The sequence below is a fragment of the Trachemys scripta genome, chromosome 6, assembly GCF_013100865.1.
Source record: "Trachemys scripta elegans isolate TJP31775 chromosome 6, CAS_Tse_1.0, whole genome shotgun sequence".
Taxonomy (NCBI): domain Eukaryota; kingdom Metazoa; phylum Chordata; order Testudines; family Emydidae; genus Trachemys; species Trachemys scripta.
Genome location: NC_048303.1, coordinates 74,924,658 through 74,951,399, shown reverse-complemented (window position 1 = coordinate 74,951,399; position 26,742 = coordinate 74,924,658). Strand labels below are relative to the sequence as shown.

Here is a 26,742-nt window from a genome sequence, read left to right as displayed (position 1 = left end):
TAGGGGGGACCTGAAAATCATTCCTGTCCCATACTTTCCACAGGATGTGATCATTATGGAAGATATCTTGCTGCTGAGGGTGAGCAGGGAATCAAGGGAGGGCCTTCTCCAAGCCTGCGGCTTCTGCCTTGCCCCTATGCAGCTCGCCGGTGTGCAGCAATGGTCCCCTGTCCTGCCCCCATGATGGCACGGGAAAATTACTGTTAATGGGGCAAGAAACAAAGCAGCTCTGCAGAGGAACCTGTGGCAGTGGATTGCCCAGTATTTCCATGAGAGTTTTCTTTAGAGCTCTGAGGGAAATTCCTGTGAAGTGAGGGAGTCAATCAACAGCCTGTTCCGCCACTCAGACTAGGCATGTGGTGGGAGACAAGCCTGCTTTCTGCAACCCTCCTGCCCTCCTACCTCCAACAACTCACTTCAGCGATTCCCAAAATCAAATCCACTTACCAGGGGCCTCTTCTCCAACTTTGCCAACATCCGACAGCTGTGACTGGCTAGCCTCCCCCGAGGTAGAGAAGAGCTCCTGGCTGCATGCATCTCTGACCTCCGAGTCATCCTCTGCCTCTGGGTCCCCCTCCCCCTCCACATCCTTATCCAAGATTTCCTCCTACTGGCTCAATCCACTCTCGACTGGCACTTGAACCACTGGAGTATCCACAGTGGTCTTCGCATTAGAGGTGGGGTCGCCGCCGAGTATCGCGTCCAGCTCTTTGAAGAACCATAAGCTTGTGGGCGCAGCACCGAAGTGGCGGTTTGCCTCCCGCGCCTTGTGGTAGGCATTCCTCAGCTCCTTCACTTTGACCCTGCACTGCAATGTGTCCCGTTCATGGCCCCTTTCTGTCATGCATCATGAAATCTGTCCGTAGGTATCATAATTCCTATGGCTGAAGTGCATATGGGACTGGACAGCCTCCTCTCCCCAAATGCTGATGAGGTCCAGCAGCTCGGCATTGCTCCAAACAGGGGATTGCCTGGTGTGTGAAGCAGGTATGGCCTCCTGGAAAGAAGTGCTGAGACCACTGCATGCGTCACCAAGCGAACAGGAAGGGGACTTTCAAAATTCCAAAGGAATTTACGGGGTGGGGATGACGATTGACCGATGACAAGAGAGGTGAGAACAGGCATTATGGGACACTTCCCGGAGGTCAATCACAACACTGTAATCAACCACGGTGTCTACAATGGCACCGCAGTGCTGTAGCCCCGGCGCAGAAAGCTGTACGCCTCTCATCGGGGTGGTTTTTTTAAAGAACTACAACTGCGCAGTTTCTGTGCACTAAGTGGCTTGGCAGTGTGTACACCTCAGGAGTTATTGCGCAGAAATCTGCTTTATTGCGCAGAAACTGGCCAGTGTAGACAGGACCTGAGAGTAGATTGTGTATGGTATATGCTCTGCTGTTTTACATGCTTTGGTGATCAGTGAAATAACTAACAATGCTGGCTGGCATCAAAGTATCATCATTGGTTGCTAAGTGTGCACCCATTGAAATGAATGGGGCAGTTCACAACTCAGAGCTGTTGTTTCAGGCTTTCCACAGACATTGCTACTTCATTAGAGCCACTTTCTCAATGTTTTTCTTTGCAATCATAACAGCTAGAAAAACTCTTTTTAAATGAAAGCTGAACCTCTGTATAACAATTGAGAGACCTGTCTATGTTCCCCTCATTTCTGTGGCTTGCTCTGTACACCCTGAAATACAAGGGCACCTCATACTATGGGAAACATGGTGCTAACATATGGACAGGGTTTAGGTGAACAAAGTTATAAATATAAAACACACAAGAGGATACTGCTAGAAAGGCTGATCATAAGCTCAACAGCAGGAATTTACATAGATCCTCATTCAATTACACTTTAGAACCCTTTGTTTCGTTGCGTTGCTCCAGCAACAACATCATAATGAAAAAGAAGGAAACTGCCAAATGCAATCACGATCTGTGAAAAAGAAAAAAAGGGATGAAGGAATGGATAGATTTAGGGAAGAAGGACCAGACTCTCAGCTAGTGTAAAGCTTCATGGCTTTGAAGCCAGTTGCAGCTAGTCTGATTGATACCAGCTGGGAATCTGGCTCCAAATCCTGTTTTTTTAAAATTATAAGAAACATTATGAAGTGATTTGCTAGGCAGAATACACTTACCCCTGTAAAACACTGTGTAATGTAACAAAAAAATGAGACACCATTACTGGTGATTGTGCATGGTGCAAAGTGCTCTGTCTCTCCAAAGTGTAGTATGAGTAATGCAAGGTTACAGCAGTAAGTACACATCTCTTATTGGTATCAGAGAAAATAGGTGTGTAAAACCCATGTAATTTGATAGCACATACATCACTGCTGCCCCGGGAGTATTGAATCATAAAGCTATATATTTAGTACAGTAAAAGAATATTCCTCGTCTTCTCGCTGAGAAAATTCTTCAGAAATGAGTGGGGGGAGGGAGAAAAATCTTATAAATCAAGCACTAAAACAACATGCAAACTGTAGCGTTGCTGCCAAGACACACTGTCTATCCTTTTTAATATAGTGACATTTTATTTTAAGTGTCCCTCTCCCCTCAGTGTTTTTAGTACCAGTGTTAAATTACAGTAGCACTCTTATGGAAATACAGGCGAGATTCACATGAATATCAAATACATTCATTATGATCAGAGCTGAATTCCAAATGAGAATAGCTTCCCCCTTTGCACCCTCCCTCCCCATGTTAACCTTCAAGACAAGTCAACACATTTCAAACATTCTAGTCTTATTTTAATTTGGAAAACAGACTTAAATATACCACAGGCAAGTCAGATCTACTCAAAGCTGTGAGGGATGGGGGAGGGACTGTCACAGCAAGGAGATGCTGTGAGAGAAAGAGGTGAAAATGAAAGCCAGCATCAGCTCCCTGGGGTCTGCTGTAATCAGCAGACAAATGGTCTGTACTCATAGCATGTATTCATTCTGCAGCAAGGGTCTGCCAACAAGAGCCTGCCTGTGCCTGTTTGGAAATACAGTACTAGCCTTTCTCTATTCAGATGCTTTGAAATAAAAAAAGAACTGCTGACAAACACTGCTTTGGGCATTTGACACTGTTTTTTGATCTAGTTACTCAGACAGTGTAAAACGAACAAATTAGGAATTTACTACAAAAGACTCTCAATTCTTGCCTGCTAAAGTGTCAAGATTTATAAAAATAAGACTGTTTTTTTTCTCTCTATCCCTGAATTGTTTAAAAACAAAAAAGCCTTTGCTTTTTGCATGGCTAAACTGAGATTTTCCATCAGTTATCAGGTTACTGGTCCACAGACATTAACTAGTATGAAACAAATCGGATGTTGTGTGTGTAGTGTATGTATGTATGTTCAAAATACATACACATCTATCCCTACATAGCTACAGCTCTCTCTCTCTCGCTCTCCATATAGAAAGAGACATACATGTGTGTATGAGTGGTTTTTAAAAAAATATCTCAGCATCTTGTGAAGATATTTCTGTTATCCTAGGAGGTTGGCATTGTTAATTAAGTCAACACTCTCACTTACTAATATCTTTCCATCATTGAAATATAAATACATGAATACAGTTCACCTATTATTCTAGAACACTAGAACTGTTCTAATTTTAAATATTGTATTGTTTCTTTTTTTTTTAAAGTAATTTATACATGACATATTGTACACAGGGCACCACCCAAGCTAACATGCACATCACAGGCTTTGAAGCATATCGTGTGAAGTGACGTGTGTATATGGACAATGTTGAAAAGCAGCTCCTTTGACACCACACCTCATTTTAGAGGGGGAGAATGAGTAAAAACGAGGTAGGCTGTTAACACAGAGCCAAAGAGCAGACATCGCACAATAGCCCCCAAGATGCATAATGAAATCAGATTTTTTTAATTTGGTGATCCAGATGGATTCATTGGTAGAATAGTGAACCATTTCTGAGATTTCTAATATCCTGATATATAATTGCAGGATAGCAACTACTTATCCATTGCATTTGGCTGTCCTGTCAGTGATCCTGAGTTTAATTAACAGCCTGCCCTAGAAACTCTATTTCCCCCTCTTTTTGCAACAATACAATCAAATTTCAATTGCCATTTGTATTATAATACCTTATCCTAAATCCATGGTTCAGGATGAATGATAAAATATTTACAATGAGCAATGTTCTCCCAATGATTCAATCTCTGCTGGAAGAGCCCAGGAAAACTAGCAAGTTTGTCATCATTTCATGATCAGGCTTGGGGTCAGATCAGTCTCTTTACCTGTTAGGCTGTCTCTTCAATAGGAGCCTTAAAATCTGCCAGTAAGGGTGCTACAAAATCACTGGGGATTTCAAAAATGTTCCAAGTGAGTGGATCAATGGAGCTGCTAAAACTGTATGATTTTAATGAATGAGATCCTTGCTGTGCCCCACCCCCTCACTCTCTCTGATGATCAAGCTTGTGCTCACACATGTGCACAACAGAAAGGATCTTGTTCTGGATGTGGTTCTTTTATGTGGTGCATATGTATGAACAGAGGCTTGCTCATCAGGGACAGAGAGGAGGAAGGGCAGAGCAAGGATTGCACATCAAAGGAGCACTTTCTTTTTCATTTTTGAGTGCATGTAGTGCTTGTGATAGGTGCTAGATTGACAGTCCTAGCGACTGAATTCCTCTATCTACAGGAAAGGTACAAAAGAGGAAGTAGAAGTGCAAGTTTCCTTTGCCAATCTGCCTCAGTCCTGACCTGGAGAGACTTCTGAGATAAGATGCAATTTCCTAGCTGTGATAGTAATTAAACATGGGAAGAGCTTGCCAGGGCGGTGGTGGACTCATCATTGCTTGAAGTCTCTATAATGAGAATATAATATATATGTATAATATTTCTAAAGGATATGCTTTAATCCAACTTCTAGGAGAAATTCTACAGCTTGTGGGCAGTGGGGGTTAGGCTGGATGGTCGTCATGATACCTTCTGGCATCTGTGAGTCTATGAGTGCTGCTGTTCGTTCCCTTCTTTAATGACCCACAGGAAGAACAGGAAGCTCTGCATTGTCCTCAACATGTTCATTATATGAGCATCTCTTTTTAGGACAATTACTATAATCAGATCTCATGTTTCAGGGCTTCAGTCAGTCGCCAGAAGTGTCCAGGAAGGATTTTTTCCCCCTGAGTCACAATTAGCCAGATGTATTCTATTTTGTTTGTTTGTTTGGGGAGAAGGGGTTCCCTTCCTCTGAAGCCTCTAGGATTGGCCACAACTGGAGATGGGTTAGACCAGTGCTCTGAGTTGTTACAGAGAGTTCTCTTTCCTAGATGCTTGGCTGGTATGTCTTACCAGAACGATGATGCTGGTTCCCTAAATTATTAGTACTCGAGGCACTAAAGCTAATTATTGTGTGATTACCTGACAGATCCTTGGGTGATCAAATCACAGCCATTGTGACACTGGGTTTAACAGACCAGCTCAACCATATCTTCTAGTCCCTATAACACTACATCCATACAATACTGCATCAAGATTGATAGCTAGTTCACTAGCTGCACTAAAACAGTGGCACACCTAGAGAAGAAGGGTGCGTATCACTGATATGCCTCATGCTTTGATTCTACACGCTCATGCCCCTGGCCCGCCCACAACTTTTGAGTCACTGGGAACTTATGGAGAGTCAAGCATCCAGCTCAGAGTATTAGTCATATTCACTCTAACCAATATTGTGTTAAGTGGCTAAATACTTGAGTATGTGAATGTTGCAGCTCATCCAGTGATATATCAGAAAGCTCCTGAGTTCTCTACTACTGATGACTTTAACAGACTACATTTTGTGGCTTTCGGTTTAAAGCCATCCAGAGGTGCCCTAAAATCTGGGCCACAAAGACCACTGTGTGCTTCCTTCTGGAACCCCAGAATCTGTGAAATTTCAGGGGCATGCAATGTACTCTGAGGCAGAAATATCAGAAAAACTCTAGAGTGCTATTAATTTGAAAGAAAGACATAGCAGTGGGACACAGCACAGAGGGAATGTGTTGTCCAATGATCACCCAATCACCTAAGCATTTGCAACCAATGGGCTAACCATACATTCTCCCAGAAGAGTTCTGATGCCAGAAGTGGTAATGGGCTGCCTTGAAGGTAAGGGTAATCTCCTGGTTGTGCCAATGTTTTGATGCATGAATGAAGTTCAGTTGTTGATGATGATAAACAAACCCATCTGTCTCCAGCTCCTAAATCCCTTCTTTCACCTAGGTCTAGCAGCGGAAACATGCTGTCATCTTGAAACTGCAGCTGAAAAAGTCCATTATCATAATACCACCAGTCTCTTCTGCACAAGCGTAAATGGTAAATCACAATGAAGCACTACGCGTGTGGGAACAATTCCGAGAACTGATTTGTGAAGTGAAAACTATAGACTACTTTGACTGCAGCTACTGTCCTGTATTCAAGCTGTCCTCCTTGCATAATGTAATCTGAACACATTTTCAGGGCAGCTGAGAACTAATGAATAAGTCTATGAATATTGAGCATGCTTCAGGATTGACATTTTAAAGGTAAACATTGAAACTTTTCATCCAGAATATGCAGCAGCTGCTACAGAAGCCAATGTAACTTCTGACAGATAGTGATGAGTGGTGTGTAATGTCAGTTCAAGATGAGAGGCTACAACATCATGAAAAGCAATGCACTGAACATGAATTCCATGGTGCCATGGCAGCACCTAACAGCCCAGATACTCCTATCTGGAAAATGACTGACTTAAAGGCCAGACATGGAATCAAATAAATTGTCAAACTGAGAGTAACACTTAAACAAAAGATTTGTTACTAGGGTTTATCCCAGAAGTTATGGGGACTGTTCTAAACTCCAATAGCTAGCAATGGTCCCCGAGAGACTGCCAGCCATCTGGGAATAGCTGGAGTGCAGTATCCTCTGGGCAGCCATACCCCTCCCCATTCTCTATGATGGGGCAGCTGGAGGGGGAGGAGAGGGGCGTGGCATAGGAGTTGGCTTTGCTGGCTCTATGCCCTCTGGGGAATACAGCATATGGGAGGAGTATCAGCTAAGGAAATGTGGCCAGTCTCTGCTCCTTTTGTGATGCTCGGGCAGCACAAGAGAAGCAAAGTCCAATGTTGGTAAAAGGGACACTTTAATTGTGTTCTTCATTATTACAAGTTTGATCATTTTCCTCTACAAGTTAGCAAGCTGGCATCTGCCTAGGGCAACTTTGAATCAGAAATGTTACATCAACTACTACTGCATTGGTCTTAAGTCATTATCAGAGATGGTTAAACTGCAAAAGGGTTGGTTCAGAATAAGCCTCCAAAAATTCCCTAATGTTTAAGCTTTCTATGGCCAAGAAATCATGCTGGGAGAATTGGGAGAACAGCTCACCTCTGTGGTATTTCCACTCCAGCCAAACTCAGGAAGTTCAGAAGTGCATAAAAATGAAAACAAAATCAAAAGAAAATGAACTGGACTATTGTGGATTGTTTAAAAAGATTCTGTTTTGGTTCAGGTTTAGTTTTAAATAAAGGTTCAAATAAAATAAACTATTTGTATCGTTTTCTCTACCCATGATAAATAGATAGACATATTCCTTTCATTTATAAGTACTTTTGATTTTATTTCATTAAGTATGAATCAAAATTCTAGCCATTATCAACATGGACATTGATTAATAATTTCAAGAGGACTACTTCAATAAGATATCTTATCCAGCTCATTGTGGTATTTCTATAATCTTTGACATCAAGTGTTTAACAAGAGGTTCTGAAAGAAAAGCCAGCCACCATTAATTGTCTTTAGTTTTAGAAAATATTGCACTTAAATGATAAGTAGTATATTAAATCATTAGCCACAACATGTTTTTGTGGAAAATTTCTCTTTCCTGTTAATATTAGCCTTTTCATCAGGTTTTTTCAGTTGTCTATATCTGCTTCACAAATATTTTTGCTTACGTACTTCAAGAACAATGAATCTCACTGATGCACAAGCAATAAATGACAATACTTCTATTTTATTTGAAGTCTTCAAACTATGATTCCTTCTCTTCTTGTGACAAGTCTCCTATGAATGAATGATTTAATCTTCCAAGAGAGATTATATTAAGAGATGGGTTTTCTTGTGTATTTCAATATTCCTTTATAGAAAAATCACACACACCATGATAATTATAAGGCAATGTTTGTGTTACCTAAAAGAATAAAAAAAAGACCGTCAATTTTCTCTAGGAAGCCTATGGCTGGTATTTTGATTTATTAAGAAGGAACAAATGAGACTTCAGCAGCAGAAAGAGAAAAGCTGCTATGTGGAAAGAGCAAATTTTCAGGTCTGTCCCTCTTGTTTCTTTTCTTTCTTTTCTTCCCTTCCCCCTCCCCCTCTTTTTTTAATACTCACACAGCTGAGTCAAGGTTAAAGAGCAGCGGGCAGCATCAAGGCTTTTCAGTCTAATTTTGTGGCTCTCCCCTCCCTCTACTCTTGACATTGATCAGTGCATCAAATGTTGGTTGTGGAGCAACCATAATGGGTTTTGAACTGTGTGCAGTCATGGGGATTTCTCCAGAGGGCAGAACTCATTCTGCACATGTGAACCCCCAGTCCTTTAGCTGTACACTAAGATTGATGCACTGGAAGGATCATTTAAAAATACATTTGATATAATAATATATTATTGCAGTACCTTCTGTTCTCCAATTAAAGCACACATTGTGTAAATCTTACAAGGAGAAAAATATAATGAGTTTCGGCAAATATCTAGTTTACCGTGAAGTGCAAGGATTTAACATGTACTGTTTTTTATAGTTTCCAGTTCCGGAAATAGCTACAGTAGCAAACACTGTGTGCATTCCCCATCATATCCAAACAATTATTGAAATTCAAAGCTAAGCAACTGGAGCTTAAAAAATTGGAGCTAAACAATCATTAGCTCAGTCTTGCTGATGGGAAGTTATTTTGAACAATGGGACTACTCACGTGTGTAAAGTTACTTGTGTGTATACGTGATTGCAGGATCAGCAGCTTAGTCTCCTTGATCTGCACTATTAAAGTCAATGGGTGTTTTGCCACTGATTTCAATGGGACAAGGACCGGGGCTCCGGTTGGTTGGACCTGCCTGTAGCTATTCCCTTGTCATGGCTAGTTAATCTTCTGAACAACACAAGTTAGTTTTTAAATATGAAGAATTCTAATGGGTACCAACACATCCTTTGCACAGAATAGTTCACAGGTAGAAATGAATTAAAAGTTCAAGGAGATTGGAACTGGAGGGAGAAACTAGAAGGTCAAGGATGTCATATTAATTTGATAGACTAGTAGCGAGGTCAATGGGATATGAAATCAGTGGGAGTTAAGCACCTAACTACCTTTGAGAACCAGGGTCCAGGTATAAATCAGCATCACTCCAATGGAGGTATGTTCATTTACACCAGCTGAGGAACTGGCCCTAAGGATCTGTTTCTGTATTTGTTGGTGATCCTATGCTGGTCAACTAAACCATGTTTAAATGGAATGCACTTGAAGTGGTTAGACTGCATTTTTAATGGTACCCCTAACATGGTTAAAGGTCTAGTGTAGGTGTAGCCGTAGATAACAGAATCAAGACTAGAGTTTCCATGGGTGCTCTGATGTCACATCATGGAGTATGTTATAAAAATAAGTAGAAGGTCCACTTAAGAATGATCATCACTAGAAATAGGCTCCCCCATCAATAATTATGATTTTTTGATCATCAGGCAGAGTGAAATCTGAAGAATTTTGAAACACATTATCATTTGACCACTATTCTGTTCATAGATAACACTGGCAATGTGAATATTGTCTTATTAAGGGTTACTTGTGAAGAGAGCAAGAAGTGGGAAAGATTATCTGGAGGAAAAGTTCCATAAAAATCAAAGATTCTTCACCAAAGTGTGGGGAGCTTAGAGGATATGCAAAAGCCAAAGCCTCCTTGCTATCTTGTCCACCCCTTTTAAATTTATTATAAATTTGGTGTCTTTCTTAATCAGGAAGTATTTAATCCCACAAAGTCATGAAAAGAGCAGGCCAGTTGATGTATTATTTTTCTAAATGAAAATTACAATATCGGTGTCTTAAAGATGAACAGAAATGCTTTTATTCTTCTTGTAATGTTTTCTTTTAATGAAGGTAGTAGATGGGACAGATGCCAGCCATATAAAACAATTTCCTCCCTTTTTCCACGTCAAAATTATAGCAGCATAGGCAGCAGCAATGCAAGTTACCCAACACGACCCTTTCTAATGTTCCTCAACCCTAACCTGAAGATGCCACCTCCACAGGTCAGAACATAGGTCACTCATTCAAATTTGAAACAGCAGTAGGTCAAAGCATGCTAGGGACTTTTAGTGCACATCAGCATGGTCCAGACGGCCAGTTAGAGTGGCATGCTGGAGTGCTGTAGCTTTATTCCTCTGCCTACTATGCAGTAAGTGCTTGTGTAGATATGCCCTCAGTCTTTTCTGCTGAGACTGCCACACAGGTGTAGCACATGTGAATGTGGTAACCATCACCTGCCCAATAGGAACTTGACTCAGACCACCAACTCATTTAACAAAAAGCACTGAAACACCACCCAATGGTAATGACTTTCAGCTCACTGCTGACTTACACTTGATTCAAACCAGTGACCCAGAGCCAAAAGTTCCATAAACCCTTAGAAATTCACTGAGCCATGTAGGCTTCAGAAAAAATGAAAAAGCATTAAAAAGGGATAACAAACCCAAATAATGTACAGAATTTAAACCAAATAGTATTCTGAGATATTCATGCAAAGATCACATCCTACTTTCATCTCCATTGACTTCAATAGGGGGGGGGGGGAGTCGTAGGTGAAAATAAGACACCCAAAATCTCCCAATACTTGCTCCCAATACAATAATTGCTCCCAATACTTCTGTTAGTCTTAAAGGTGCCACAGGACCCTCTGTTGCTTTTTACAGATTCAGACTAACACGGCTACCCCTCTGATACTTGACCCAAAATCTAGGCGTCAACACTCAGTATAGGAGGCAACTTTTTAATAATTTATTTTAAAATAAAAGCATATTTTGGTCTACATATATTTCATTACACATCTGGAATATTAGACAACTAAAATGTTACCTTTTGACTTCAAATAGAAATACCATGTGTATGAGTGAGTGGCGGGAGAGGGGGTTTGCGTATGGAATTGTGCAGTTTTATTAATATTGCAAATAATAACTATTATTACTTGATAATCGTTTGTGCCTTTATCAACTCAATTTTCACTTTCCTTTCAATGTTATGTATAATATTTCTCATACACTCTTGGGTTAGGTCTACACTACCCGCCTGAATCGGTGGGTAGAAATCGACCTCGCGGGGATCGATTTATCGCGTCCCATCGGGACGCGACAATCGATCCCCGAATCGGCGCTCTTACTCCACCAGCGGAGGTGGGAGTAAGCGCCGTCGACAGAAAGCCGCAGAAGTCGATTTTGCCGCCGTCCTCACAGCGGGGTAAGTCGGCTGTGATACGTTGAATTCACGTAGCTGAATTTGCGTATCTTAAATCGACTCCCCCCTGTAGTGTAAATGTACCTTTAGACATGTATTAACATTTCTCTTTTTATTTTTTCTGTTTAGTATTGCTTTTTTCTAGGCTGTCTTCAAAATTTCTTCATTGATAGCAGTGTCTTTTGTTCCTTCATGTCTACAGTACAAAGCCCCAACAGGACTTTTCAGAATTTCACTTAGTGCTAAAAGTGTAGAGATTTCAAACTCTAAAATTTGATGTTATTTTTAATTCCAGCACTGATTTTTTTTCATTTTCAACATTACATTGATTGATAAAGAACTGACGTTAGCAATTAGTGCTTTCTCAGATTTATCTGTCTCTCTCTACCGAAAATTAAACAGTCTCCTATTTTTTTGGACTTCAAAACCTTGTGTTAGAGTACCACAATAATTGCTAAATTAATCATACTTGCCAAGGCTCCATAAAAATATAGTTGTACTTTAGTTTTAGTAGAAAAATGAATAAATTAGTCCAGAAGACATATACATGAAGAGTGGCTCCCATCGGATTTTTAAGGAATTGAATACAAGAGGTTTAAAGTTCCATTTTTTAACAGTAACAGTCTAAAAATTGCAATTCTTGTTTTACGGTCAGAGGTAACAAAGGAAATCAAGCAATTCACTTGATATTTATTTTAGTAAAAGTAACTACTGACCTCCCTACCTGTTCTATATAGACTACTATTAACCTTGTCTGCAGGAGGGTGGTGATTTGAAGAGTTATGATTGTTAATGGCCTTTGAATGCAGCCAGATCAGGCCACTTACTCCCCAGTGTACAGCATGGCTCAGCCTTTTTCAGATGGGAAAATGATAAGGAGACCAGGAAGATAGCAGGTCATTCTTGGGCAGCCGCCAGAAAATTGCTGCAAAATGAATCATGCAGGTCTGAGGTGCTTTACCCGGCATTTTTCTGTTTTAATTTATCAAGCCGAAGCTTGTTGACATGGAAGTGAATGACGTTGTGCAGTGTACTCTAAAAAGTGAGCTCAGAGGTTTAGTGGAATAGAGCTCTAGCGCAAATAATAAAGAACATATGTGGAATATTTTCCCTAGCTGCACCTGCCCTATTGCTTTATATTCATTTGCAGTTAGCTGAAATCTCACTTTCAGCATCAATTGTAAAATAAAAAAGCCAGTTCTTTGAAATGTTACATAGACACAGAGATCTGTTGTTAACTATTATTGAAGATGGTAATTCTCAAACTGGTACTTTACTCTGGAGCTATATGTATTTGTTTATCAAATATAATTAACTGATTGAATAGACTCAAAGCATTATTGATAATGTTGGGGAAGTGCAGTATGATCAGAACAGCATTACAGTCAGGAAGGTTTCATATCATAGTTAAGATCTCTCCTCCCAAGTTAAAAAGTGAGAAAGAGGGCCAAAGGAAAACCACATAAGTTTTCCCTTGCAGCCTTTGCTTTATATATTCTTTTACCAAGATTAAGCCCTAGTCTCTAGAACCAGCAGATCCCTTCAAATCTGCTAGGATGCTCTGCACAGAGACTCTGTGCCCCCATACTCTTTGCTGGACCCCTTTCAGCATAGCTGGCTGTCTGGCCCACAAAAATTGAGATTAGTTTAAGAATCTAATTTCTGGGTTTTGAGCCTTTTAGGGTTGATGATTTTAAACTTTTATCTGGGATCACAAGGGCTAGAAACTTACATTTTATTTTAAGGAAAACTGAGACTCACATAATCACATGACTCCCAGAGCTTATGCTTTAAGAAAAATACCAAATATTGTGAGACTTGCAATAAAATCATGAGCATTAGCAATACTCTGGAGAGCTAGGAGACCAAAATTGTAGTTAACTCCTGAATAGATTCCTCAAGGTGTTGGGAGGAAAGATGTATGTCACTTCCACCCTTTCCTTAGCCCTCCGGTTCCTAGGCACAGATCTTGGACCCCAAAGAGAGCCCGCTACAGCATCCAGGGACTATCCCATACTCCTACAAGTTCCACGTAGCTTGGAGAGAGAGATCCTTTCTGTTTGGGCTGAGATCATTGGCATTTCAATGGTGTATCTAAAAGCAGGTTGATTTTGGAAAACTTCTGCCCCTGGAAAGTTGCATTAAATTTTATATCATGTACTAATATATGATAAAATCCCTTTTGCTAATAATGCTGTCACATTTGTGTGAGATGAAGATTGTTGTCTCACCCACACAGAGGATAGGATGACACTTTAATTGGAAAATGACATTGTTGGGAACATTTATGAATATTTTATTATCTCTCTCCCCCCAAACTCTTCATATTTCCCCCCATTTATTATTGTATTTATTATTTCTTAAGAACTGACATTATGCTCAATGCTGTACAAAGCATAAAGGAGGATACAGTCCTGGCCGTCAGGACATTACAATGCAAGATACATACAAAACTGAAAGTAGGTGCTGTTCCCATCCTACTCAGCTCACAGTACACGCACAATGGATGGATTCCAAACTTTCTCCACTCCTGAGTTTGCCTTTACTGAGAATTTCAATAATAATATTGAAGCTTAGGTTCTCTCTTAAGTCTGGTTGTTTCTAGGGTTTTTTTACCTGCCAGAACTTTCCATCCCTGCTCTAGTTCCTTCTGCCTCAGATAAATACACAATCCTTTTATGCCACTGGAATGGAGTTAACAGAACCCATCTTGTCCTCACATTGTCACAGACCTGAGTGAATTTGCCTTCCCGCCTCCCACTAGGAGTCTGTGAGGGGAATCTAAGCCTCTGTGTTCTGGATCTCCTGGAGTGTGTTAAGTTTCTGGAGCCTGAATGGAGTCCATTCACTGGCCCAATCTTGGAGTCCCTAGGCACACTCTCAGGTGCGGACCTTCTGTCTGGCACCCCCGCCTCTGAGTGTTGTAACCTGCTGTCCAACACCTAATCCCCATCTCCCCTCTGCCCGGGCACAGTGCAGAACCTTCAGGCACCCCAATACTTAAACAACCCCCTCTTCCAAAGGTGTGAAGCTTTTGGTTTACAGTTTAAACTCTCTTCTTTTCTTTTCTTATACTATTTATGTAGGAAGTTTTAACAAGTTCACAAATCCTTGTCATGTAAATAACAGAAACAAAACAATCATTACAATAGTTATCTTTTTTTTTAAAGAGACATTATACAGGAATATAGTCCTCAGAGCTTTCTAGTTAACAAAGTGAGTAACATTACAACACCCATGTTGTTTCTATTGATTTTATTGCATGGAGTGAAATATCTACATGCACATAATTAACAGACTAGGTATGTCTATCCTTAACAAATCCAGTTTGATATGGATTTATATAAGCTGAGAGCATAGACTGCAAATGGCTAGCTAATATTTTTGCTAAAATCTTTGTCATGACTTAACAAAGATATGGGCCTAGAGGAACTGCATAAGGTAAGTTCTCTTCCATCTTCAGGGAGAATAACCACAGAAGCTTTTTTCATAGGTTGTGGAAGTTCCTCCCCTAACAGAATTACATTGATGATACCTCTCAAAGAACCCACTAATGCTTCCTTAATTATCTTATAAAATTCATGAAAGCCATTGGATCAGGGGCGGGCAAATTTTTTGGCCTAAGGGCCACATCGGGTTTCTGAAATTGTATGGAGGGCCGGTTTGGGGAGGCTGTGCCTCTCCAGACAGCCAGGCGTGGCCTGGCCCCCGCCACCTATCCAACCCCCCCGCTTCTTGCCCCCTGACAGCCCCCCTGGGACTCCTGCCCCATCCAACCCTCCCGTTCCCTGTCCCCTGATGTCCCCCCCCAGATCCCTGCCCCATCAACCCCTCCCTGTCCCCTGACCGTCCCCGGAACTCCTGCCCCGGACTGCCCTCCGCCGCCAAATCCAACCCCCCCATCCTTCCTGACTGCCCCCCCCCCCCAGGAATCCTGCCCCCATTCAACCCGCCTCATCCCCTAGCCACACCCCCGCCCCCTGACCACTCGAACTCCCCTGCCCTCTATCCAACCCGTCCTGCTCCCTGCCCCCTTACTGCGCTGCCCAGAGCACCAGGACAGGCAGCTGTGCTGCCCAGTAGGAGCCAGCCACGTCACTGTGCAGCACAGAGCACTGGGTCAGGCCGCAACTCTGCAGCTGTGCTGCCCAGCAAGAGCTCGCAGTCCGCTGCCCAGAGCATTGTGCCGGTGGCACAGTGAGCTGAGGCTGGAGGGGATGGGGCCGGGGGCTAGCCTCCTGGGCCAAGAGCTCAGGATGTGGCCCGCAGACCATCGTTTGCCCACCTCTGCATTAGATCCTGCAGTTTATACTTTTCATACTTGCTATTGCCTCTAGGATTTCTTAATGTAAAGTTTCTTTACCAAGTTTGTATATCTTTGGCAAGCCTGCTACTTCCAGATAGTTTTTTAATAACTTCAGAACTTGGAGTATTTTAGGCATAGAGCTTTTTATAATGAGGATCTAAAGTAGCACATATTTCATTAGAGTGTGCAACTATCTTTTGCTGATTGTTCTTAATTGGTGGAATAATATGTTGCTCTTGAATCCCTTTAAGCTTTCAAGCCAATAGTCTATCACTTTTATTTCTTTTTAAATAAAATATCTGCTTTGTATACCTAAGGGCTTTTTCAGTGTCGTCTGTCAACATATTCGACTTCCCTCTAATATTAGTTAATTTTTTATGTGTTTTTCTGAAGCTGTGTTTTTATGAATGTCTTGTAACCTTTTTAGCTCCTGTTCTAATTCTGTTTTTTCTTGAGATCTTTCTTTTTTTTGTTGTTGAGAGACTCTGCTAATCAACTGACCCCTAAATACTGCTTTACCTGCCTCCCAAAGAAGGCCTTTTTTTATATTATCTGGGTCATTTAATTGCAAGTATTGAACAATGTCCTCTTTAATTGCTGCAACCCAATCTTTGTCTTGGAGAAGCAAGCAGCTATTTGCCAGTAAAGTGATCTTTGGGACCCAACCCAGTTATCAAATATTACTTCCACTGATGCATGATCTGACCATGTAATGTTGCCAATTTCTGCAGATCTTGTCTGCTTCATTAAGGATTTATTAGAGATTAACATTAAATCAATCCTAGTATATAACAGATGAGGATGTGAATAAGATACCTAATCTCTTTCCCTTGGGTGCAATTCTCTCCAGCAATCTGAAAGATTGAATCTTTGACACAGAGAAGTCAATGCTGTACCTGCTTCCCTATCACCCATGTCTTTTTTCTATCAGATCTGTCCCAGTAAGAACTTGGTGTGCAATTGAAGTCCCTCCAAGTATAATTTTCCCTTCCCTAAAGTGTGGCATTGTTTTAATGAAGTCCTTTTTAAGGTTTTTGTTGTTGTTGTTGTTGTTTTTTGCTTTTGGTTTGGAGCGTACACTGAACCCCCTGTTATTAATAACCCAGCAATTGTGCCCTTCAACAATATAAATTGTCCCTCTTATCCTTGAATTGATCTTTAATCTGAAAAAAGTACATGTTTAGCAAATGTGATGCCCACTCCTCTTTTCTTTTCTTTATCTGAAGCAAAATATGTCTGTTGAAACCAGTTACCTTTCATTACCAATAATTTGCCCCTCCTGAAAATGAGTATTTTGAAGTAGACTAATCTGATAGTATTTAGCCCTTTGACATTCAAAAATGTTGTAAAAGGAAGAGGGATTGAGAGTAACTATTCAGCTTATTGAAAACCTGAAATTGTTGTGATTCTTTACTGTGTGATTTGTTGTGTTGATTGTGTTGCCACTGTCTCTCTTGTTTCTAATTATTTTGAATTCACTATTGTGTGCCTGAAAATGGCTTGGTTTCTGTTTGTGAACTTCCATATCTATTTCTTGTATTAATTCCCCCTGCCTCTCTATTTCCCACCTTCTTCTACATTTCCCTTATTCTAAATCAGGTGTTGGCAACCTTTGGCATGCGGTCCCTCAGGATAATCCACTGGCGGGCCGCGAGACATTTTGTTTATGTTGACCATCCAGAGGCACCCCCCGCAGCTCCCAGTGGATGCGGTTCGCTGTTCCCAGCCAATGGGAGCTGTGGGAAACAGCGGGCCATAGGGACGTGCCGGCTACAGCTTCCCGCAGCTCCCATTGGCCAGCAACGGCAAACCACAGCAACTGGGAGCAGCGGGGGGCCGTGCCTGCGGATGGTCTACGTAAACAAAATGTTTCATGGCCCACGAGCAGATTACCCTGATGGGTCGAGTGTCAAAGGATGCCAACCACGGCTCTAAATCCACAAATGAAATACCAACATAACTGTAAAACAGTCCCCAAACTCCTCTGCTTCACTGAACCTTAACCCCTGTACTCTCCCCACAAGCACTTGGACTGCTTCTCCTGCAATCCAAAGGAGGAACATTCTCCACCTCTGGGATCTTGACCCTCATCCTAAAGGACAGATTGCCATCTGATCATTTGAGTTATGGGGAGAGTTTACACAGAACCCCTAAAGGCTCTTCCCGTCCTCTCTCTATTTTCTCCAATCTCCTCCAACCTTGAAATCCCCCTGCCCCCACACACTCCCTTCTTATTGTTCTTTATTTCCTCTACACTTTAAAATACAGAACACAGCTATTACTGATCACCCAATTAAAGTAAACTTCATTATATGTTTTTTATAACATTAACATAGTTACTGCTCAGCTTTTCATTCCAAGTGACCTCCAAGAAGTCCTTTCTGATTAGTTTTTGGATTACTACTCAGGCATCTGAATTCTCTTGTTTAGCTTCACTTCTGCCATTGCCAGTATGGTCTCTGAAGTCTTTTGTCTTTTCTTTTCCTGTTTTTCCTGGGTTTCACCATTTGCCAAGATTTTTTCTGTAGTTTATCGGTAGTCATTACCTCTGGAAAGTCTTCTTGTATGTCTGAGATTTGGATTTTTATCCCAAGTGACTGGAGTGTATTTTCCCCCTGTTTACAGTTTCATCGTGTAATACTGATTTTGGAAGCTGAATGAGAGCTTAAATGGGAATCCCCGTCTATAGTGGATATCTGCCTTTCTGAGTGCTGCTGTAATTCCCCCAGCTCTCTTCTCTTTTTTTAAAGTTGGGCCAGAGAGGTCATGGAAAATGTGCAGCTTGTGACCTTTGAACATGAGATCTGAATGCTCTCTAGCTTTCTTCATAATTACATTTTTCTGCTGATAATCATGAAATTTCATAATTAGGTCTCTTGGTTTATTTTTATTATGAAGCCCAGGTCAGTGGAGCAGCGCTATGTGTGCTCTTTCCACTTTTACCTCTTCCAGAGAGATCAGATGTAACAACTCCACAATTAAAGATTTTACATGCCAATTGGGTTTCCCCTTCAGTGTTTTCAGGCAGTCCTTTAATTCTGATGTTTTTCCTCCTTGATCTGTTTTCTATATAATCCAATTTAAGCTGCATCTCTCTCTCTCTCTCTTTGCTCCATCAGTGTCACACGGCCCTGCAGCGCTGTTTCTCTCTCACTTGCTTCTCTTGGGTCACTCTCTTCCAAATCAGCATCTTCCTTCTTTACTTCAAGAAGCTTGGTCTTCAGATCATCTCTCATGGCCTTGAACTAAAAGATCATCTCCAGCCATTTGATTTTCGCCACCTCTGGCATTTCTTCTTGATTTGGCTGCTATGTGCTCACTTGGAGTCTGAGAAGTTTCTTCATGCTGTGAGCCAGAATCGCAGCCACTGGGAGCTGCCGGGCGGCCATGCCTGCAGACCACTTCCTGCAGCTCCTATTGGCTGGGAACAGCAAAACGCGGCCATTGGGAGCTGTGGGGGCGCAGTGCTTGCGGACGGTCTATGTCAGCAAAATGTCTTGCGGCCCGCAATCAGATTACCCTGATGGGCTGCAGGTTGCCCACCACTGCTCCAGGGCATTCTTTGGGCTGGGGTCCAGGTCCCTTGAGTTGGCCAGAGTCCTGAGGGCCATTAGGGTTCAGGAAAGCAGGCAGGGCCCCCATGTCCCATGGGGCTGCTATATGCTGGGTGACCTTTTCCTGCTGAAGCCCCTCCTCCAGCCTTCAATACCTTGCTTTCTCCTACCCACATGCTTCCTTTTCATGTCTGGCCCCTATCCATGTGTACTTGCATGCCTCCTGGGCACCTGGTCTCTTTTGTTCTACTCCTGATAAGTTTCCACTGCTCTTACCTTCCTCCCTCTCTCCAGAGGAATCATTCATTTAATGTATTTAACAAGTATATTTCCCTAAAAGATCTTTACTTATGGAACAGCTAATGCCTCCAGGAAAAACATTCCATTAGAGGCAGCTCTGTTTATGTCCCATACAACTGCTGTATTTTTCTTCATTCATTCATTATATTTCCATAAGACTGGATTTATCTGCCTTCAATGCTTTTTTCCCTACTGGAAGTTATACTCCCATGGGACATCATAGTGTTTGCTGGGGAAATGCTTATGATTGTGCATAGCAGAGACTTGTCTAGAGATGGATGAAATTTTCAGATCAAAGCCCAAAATAGGCAAAGCTAGCTTGATTTTGAGTTTTGATTAAAAAATAAACCTGTGTAAGAGTAACACCCTTCTTCGTTCCCCAGGAATCCTCTAGGAGATTATTCTGATTCATTTACACTGGTATAAATCAGAAGTAATACCACTCATGTCATTGGCTAAATCTTCAGCTGGTACAAATCAGCATATCTCCCTTCTCAAAAACAAATTCAAACAGAGCACCTATCCCAAAGGCTTACAAAGTTAACACAACATCTAAGAGCTATTAAAATACAACATGGGATGGGGGAGAGGGAAATATGATTGATTATTTTTCATTATTATTATTTTTCTCATCCACACTTTTTATAGCTTTATAACAGATGTTATGCCGCAGGAGGATAGGAAGCCAGATCCTCATCAGGTGTAAATTGATGCCATTGGAACTAAACCAATTTGCACTGGCTGAAGTTCTGGTCCAATGTGTTTTTCAAAGGGTGTGAAGTGGCATCTCTATCTCTTCCTTATGTCCCAAGTTAAGGGGGGGAAAGGCATGGTCAATTAATTTCCTATCAGTTTCCAATATCTGCTAATAAAGCCACAGACTAAGGAACAACCTTATTACAATATATCTACCAATCAGCAACTGCACTGTTAAAAAAAAATCTAATAATACTGCCGCAGTACATTTTTTATTTTTCAGTATATAAAAATGCATCTATTATAATGCATGCACTCACAATCAGCAGAAGTGGACTGCATGATTCTAGTGAGTCTTTTCCATCTCGTGAGTCTATTATGCAATTTTTTAAAACCAGCAAATTTCAAATAGCAATTTTAATCAATACTCCTCTCCCTAAGTTCTGCCTCTCTCCAAAATCAAACAAACATAATACAAATGGGCATTACAGCATGTCCTTAAGGTCAACATACTTGGGCATCATCAGACCAAGAGGAAAGCAAATGCCAGAGTCAAGAGACCTCCTCTGAAATGTCCTGTGTTCTCAGTGCCTGAACATGCATAAGTTGTAATACAAAAAGAACCAGCTTTGACATTTCCAAATTGATGTTTTTCCAAACTCTCCCTTCTGCAAAATATTTCAATATTTTGTCTTTTCATCACATTTCAGGACTAAAGCAAATTTTGAAGTACCAGAATTTTCTACCGGGCAGAAATGTCTAATTTTCAATCAGCTCTAGTAGAAACCCACGCCCTACAACAACAAATCAGCAATAGAGAATCAGAGACAAGATGGGGGTGGGGGGAGGGGAAGGAGGTAACACATGGGGCACATTGGACAGACAATCTCAGTGAAGTGGGAGCTAGATGAATGTGCATGAAGCCAGTCTAATTATCTGAGAGTGAAAGGTCATCAAAATCAATTTGCAGCATTATGTACAAAGGTCATTATCAGACTCAGATTTTCTATGCCCATTTAAAACACAATAAAAATAAAGTGGTTGTTTTAATAACTATGATTAGTAAAGAAGAAGGCATATCATTGAGCCATCTGTTTAAACATTTGTGCTACCTTAGATTTTATTCAAAACATTACAAATAATGAGAGGTAGTGTTTTAGTAAGGCTGTGGGGTTTTTAATCCTGAAATGTTCTCCTTTGGTTTTCAGGATTTATAACACCAACAGAATTGAAAGCACCTCTCTAAAATTATAGCCCTTTGAAATCAATAGTGTAATATTTTTAATTTGTTTCTTTTTTATTAGTGACCACTTCGTTATTATTTTTATCATCATTTTATGGAATGAGATAGACTAGAATTCATCCTTCTCTGCTTTTATATGTGGTTAAGTTGCTTACTCATTGGCACAGATGGCCTGAGCTGACCTGATAAGTTATAACACCCACATGTTGAAGCTGCCCTAGTGCAAGCAAATGTACATATGTGTAGCCAACAGACACGAAGCAACCCAGAAACACATAAACCTAAAAGGGTATCCAACCTAGTAGTGTTGATAGTGAATGTATATTTAATCTTTGTGGGGGGATTGCCCCCTACCACAGAAATATGGGGCAGAGGATAGGCTACTGGGGAAAAAACATCACAGCCTTTCTCTTGTGATGTTTCCTCTGATGTAAGAATTCAGAGGCAGGCTGCCCGGTAAACCCATATAGGCAGCTGCCTTTGGAGCACCTTATAAGGAAGGGGTCTCCTATATGGAGGTGCGTCACACAAAAGGTAACATAGCCTGGGGCTGCACTAGATTTTGCATGAATTCTGTACAGTATTGAATTTGCCATGCACCTGCCCGACATATGGAACCTGGAGAAAGCCTTCTACAAGGTCCCATGAAGGGCTGCCATTTCAAGTGGGAAAAGGTCCCCCTCTGCACGTGGATGTTGCGGAAAGTCTGGGCCTGGCCTTGTTTGATTTTGAGGTTGTGTGGACTGGAATTTATTTGACTTTGTCTGTCTCTTTCCTGTTTTATCCATAATTTCTCCACTTAAAAAGAAGTGTCAAACAGAAATTGGGACTAAGATATTCAGATAATATCAAGGCTTTTTCTCTTAGAACCTACAGTCTTGCGAGTAATATGAATTTGCATATGAATTTTTAATAGTCATAACCATCAGGGCTTAAACATTAAGCAACAAACTCCTTGCATCTTTTTCCTATTTTCCATTCCAGTCTTTTCATTGATTATAATGAGAATTGGATACTGCCCTATAACTACAACTGCATTTTTTACATTGTGGTGCATTAAAACTATCTGGGATTTTCATTTTACTTCACTTAAAGCAGAATTTCACTATGCACCTGATTCAGTTCCCATGGTAGCCATTGACTTCAATGAGGAGGGACCTATATATTTATCTTATCTTAATTATTTGGATTTCTATAATAAAAAGGGTCTCTTATCAAAATTAAACAGCACTTTACCACCAATAGCCAACAGAATGAAACCCCCTACAAAATACAGAACTTCCCGCCCTGCACACAGATCCAACCCCCCACCCCTCAAAGCACCCTATGCAACAGCACACACAAATCAGTACACCATGCAGTCTGCCCAGAAGGATACTAGACAATGGTTTTTGAGACTAGGGCAGATAGTTTATTTTAGAGCTGAAGACCCACTCAGAGTTGCGTGTGAATGGACAGAGTCCTTACCCTTATACAGCCCACACATACTTTGGGTTAGTGCCATAATTCTCTTCCAGGGATGAGTCTTTTAATCAGCAGTACACAAACACAACATAAAGCACAATTTAAGCTTTCCTCACCAAGCAGGCCTGTTCCTAGGGCTCCTATAGGACCTTTCTGTGCTGCACCCCCCACTTCCCTATGCCCAAAGAGTCACTCCCATCTCCTTTACATGCAGGGCGAAGTTAAACTACAATCAACATTTCCTTGCAGAGTTCCAGCACCTGCTTACAGGTGAGTCAGCAAAAGACCCCTACCATTTAATTTACATGAAGTTCATTGTAAGGCATTTCCACCATATTCTGCAATACAGTTCTGAAAAGCCTCTTAGGGTACACAGGGTCAATTAAATATCTTTTTTGTTCCTTTTCCCTCTGTGTTTACATCAAAAAAGAAAACTTTGACAGACAGAAAAAGTACTTTAAATTCAAATGTGAAAATTCATGTAGTGGAAAAAATAAATAATAAACACATAAATATATGAATCTTCTGATTGGGGTGGGCCCATATGTGCTGTCCTTTTGTAGACTTATTCTCTCATACCTTATTCTCTCTTATGCCAGTGACAGTTTCTTTGAATTTACAGGTGCTGAATTTAAGTCTCAGCAGCATTTAGTTGCAAAACTCAAGACAATTTGGCATTACTCATATTTCACTGCCTTACTTTATATTCTGAACATGCAAATATTTTATAATAAATTAAATGTTACTTCAATTAAATTATTATCTCCAGGGATTTAATAAACAATGGTAAATTTCTGCCATTTTGTCACAAAGACATCAATCCTATGAGTAGATTCAGGTGGGTAACCCCAGCATGGCGTAGAGCCTAAATAAAATCATGGGACTCCACACGGGTGCAGGGAGTGACCCACATGCACCAGCTTGCAGGAGCAAGTCTTGTGGTTGCTTCCTATTCAACATGAAAACTGAGGGCCAGATTGTGAATCCCTTACTCAAACAGGTGAACAGTTCTTCACACTAGAATCTCATTGTGAACTCATCAATGTGAATAAATTGTTCACAATTTAGCCCTCAATTATTTTTAAAAGCTACCATCTCTCTGTAGGCCCAAAGCTGTGAGGGGCTCAATGGCTCCTTTGAGGTGCTCCCCATTGACACTGAGGGGGCTCCAACTGCCAGATAGAACAGGTCCCCTCATTTATGTTACGTAGTGAAGCATTTAAAAGGCAGACAATACCAAAGTTAAGGTTGCTCAATCAAACTTAATTTGGCCCCCTTCTGCACATACTTTACAATACTATCTTTAATTTCAAGATCACATGCTATTTCTCACAAAATACAATATGATATAAAATTTAGACCTAGTATATGTCCTAACCTCGCCTCACCACTTCCCCTTCCTTTTATCTCCTGTTTAAACATATTCTTCCAGTCTACGGGGAATAAATTCTGTGTCCATTGAGACTTATTTTTACTAGCTGTAGCTACTGTTATATCTCCTTAGACATCTTATCAGGCTGACAACAGTCCAGTGTTTTTCTTTTCTCTGATACAATCTTTGTTTCTACTCAGATCACATCAGGTTTAATGCCAGCTCTGACCAAAACAAAGAATTCTGAAAATATTATCTTCAGATTTTACATTTGTCTTCCTGTTTGAAGAGAAGCCAGGAATGCCAGAGTCCTTCCTTGCAGCAGAAGGACTTGCACAAAGGCTAATTTAACTAGCTTGCTAAACTTTCGGCTAAGGTCATTGTGCCACTTCCTGTATCCTGTTTTCTAGTCCCATTCAAGCTTCCTATCAATTGTTGACAAGAAGTTTGTTGATGAACATACCCTGAGAGGACCATAAACCAATTAGTGGAGCAAATAAAAAGGTTATGAAAGCCATGTCATAAATTGTGATTTTCCACTGTGTCACAAGTGTCTTAATTTTCAGTTAGCTTCATTGCAAAATAAAAAAGTTAATAATATTCATTTTCTTTGTATTTACCTTCTCCCATTCCATTAGGTTTCAGTGGACTAGTTCAATAAAAGGATAAAGGAACACTATTCACTAAAAAACAGTTATTTAGGTACAATAATTTGTACTTTATGTCATATTATAATGGTGAGTGTAAATTTTCCTTTGAACCATATTTTATTAACGTTTTTTTTTCCACAGAGTTACATCAAAAGAGTCTATAAATAAGTGATGTGCTCTGCCTGCCAGCTCTTACATGCATACCAATTACCTCTATTGGTTTCAGGACACGTAGTCAGTACTTTAAACAACCCAGATAATATTGCAAACTGAAATATTCAACATCTCCATCTTGGTATGCTGTCAGCATGCAGAGAACAATTATAATTGGTAATCAGTTTCACTGCTGGTAAGTTGAGTGGCATGATGCATTTTATATCCATGCTTATGTCAAACTCAATTAACATTCTAACAGTGTGTTTCAAAGACACAGACCTAATCTGAAGGAACAACGCATATTTTTATGTTAGAAATTCTTATATTCCATGAAGGGAACTTGCAGCACAAATACATTTATTAATACAATAACAGTTTCCAGAAGAAAAAGGAGAACATATATCTTTAGTTTCAAATACCCATTGTAAGTGGGGCTTTCAGAAAACATAAAATGATTGTTGTTGTTTTTTTCCTAAATATAATGTGCATTATGAACACCTTGGAATTGAAAAAGGTTAATTCAAATTTAAAACAAAACTAAATTAAACGGAAGCAGACAATTTTTATTTATTTCTTTAACAGTAATTCCCAAGCATCACAGTGTCTTGACAAATTCAGCACAAAATGAATAGTAAAATAAAATCACAAATAAGAAAAAGAACAAAGTGTATTTGGATCAAATCCTAAAGCTGATAAAAGGAGATGAAAGCTGTAGTGGGCAGTGCTGAAATATGGTTCATTCTCCCTAACAAATCCCACTCTCACATCATTCAAACCCTTTTGCAGACTCTCTGGTACTCTTGCAGTTCTTAACATCAGTTTATGGCTTGGAATAATGGATTAGCCCTGTAGCACAGGCTATACAAGTTGTAATGGATACAAGTCTGTATAAGTCTGGCTGACACAGACAACACTTCTTGTCCAGTAGTGTTTTGCCCACAGTTGGTTTCCTGTAGCATTACATAGATGGCCAGTACTTGCCAAACTGCATGCTCTGTTGGAGGTGACAGCATTTCCATAACACGTCTTCTCTGCATGTGCACTGTTTTATGCACTTACTGCATTATTTTCTTCTCTTAATTGTCACGTACGCCCCTCCATATGGCACAGCAGCATTTGGCCTAGAGCTATGTGATGAAGGAACACCCAAGTGAGCTGTTTTGTTTCCATTTTTGCAGTAGAATTTTTTAGCACATTATAAATTATCTGATAATGTTACTGCTCTGGTAAAAGAAAGACCTTCAGCAGTATGATTCAGAGAGGATGTGAGATGAGACTGACCTCTGTCCTGATTCTCCATTGAAAACATCCAAAAGTTGAGATGCTTAGTCATGCATTATCTGAACTATTTGAACCTCTCAGATCTGCAAAATGGGCCTGGAGGTCTCAAAGGACCAGCCATTTATGATATTTCTGGCCCAATGGAATTAAGGGGCATTTTTTCTCCTTTTCCCACCCCTGCATGCCAGGCCTAAACAGCTTAATTTATTATGGGGTTGTTGGGACAAAAATCCTCCCCCAAGTTGTGGAGCAGCTGCTCAGT

General features: G+C 40.6%; 1 long non-coding RNA gene across 1 annotated transcript in view; it reads left to right on the top strand.

The window, feature by feature from the left end:
- Nucleotides 1-24,900, top strand: part of LOC117879366 — a 66,022-nt gene extending 41,122 nt beyond the window's left edge. The window contains exons 3-4 of the long non-coding RNA XR_004646250.1: nt 23,236-23,291; nt 24,594-24,900. This is a non-coding gene — a long non-coding RNA (uncharacterized LOC117879366). The remainder of the gene's footprint in view (nt 1-23,235; nt 23,292-24,593) is intronic.
- The last annotated feature ends 1,842 nt before the right edge of the window (nt 24,901-26,742 follow it).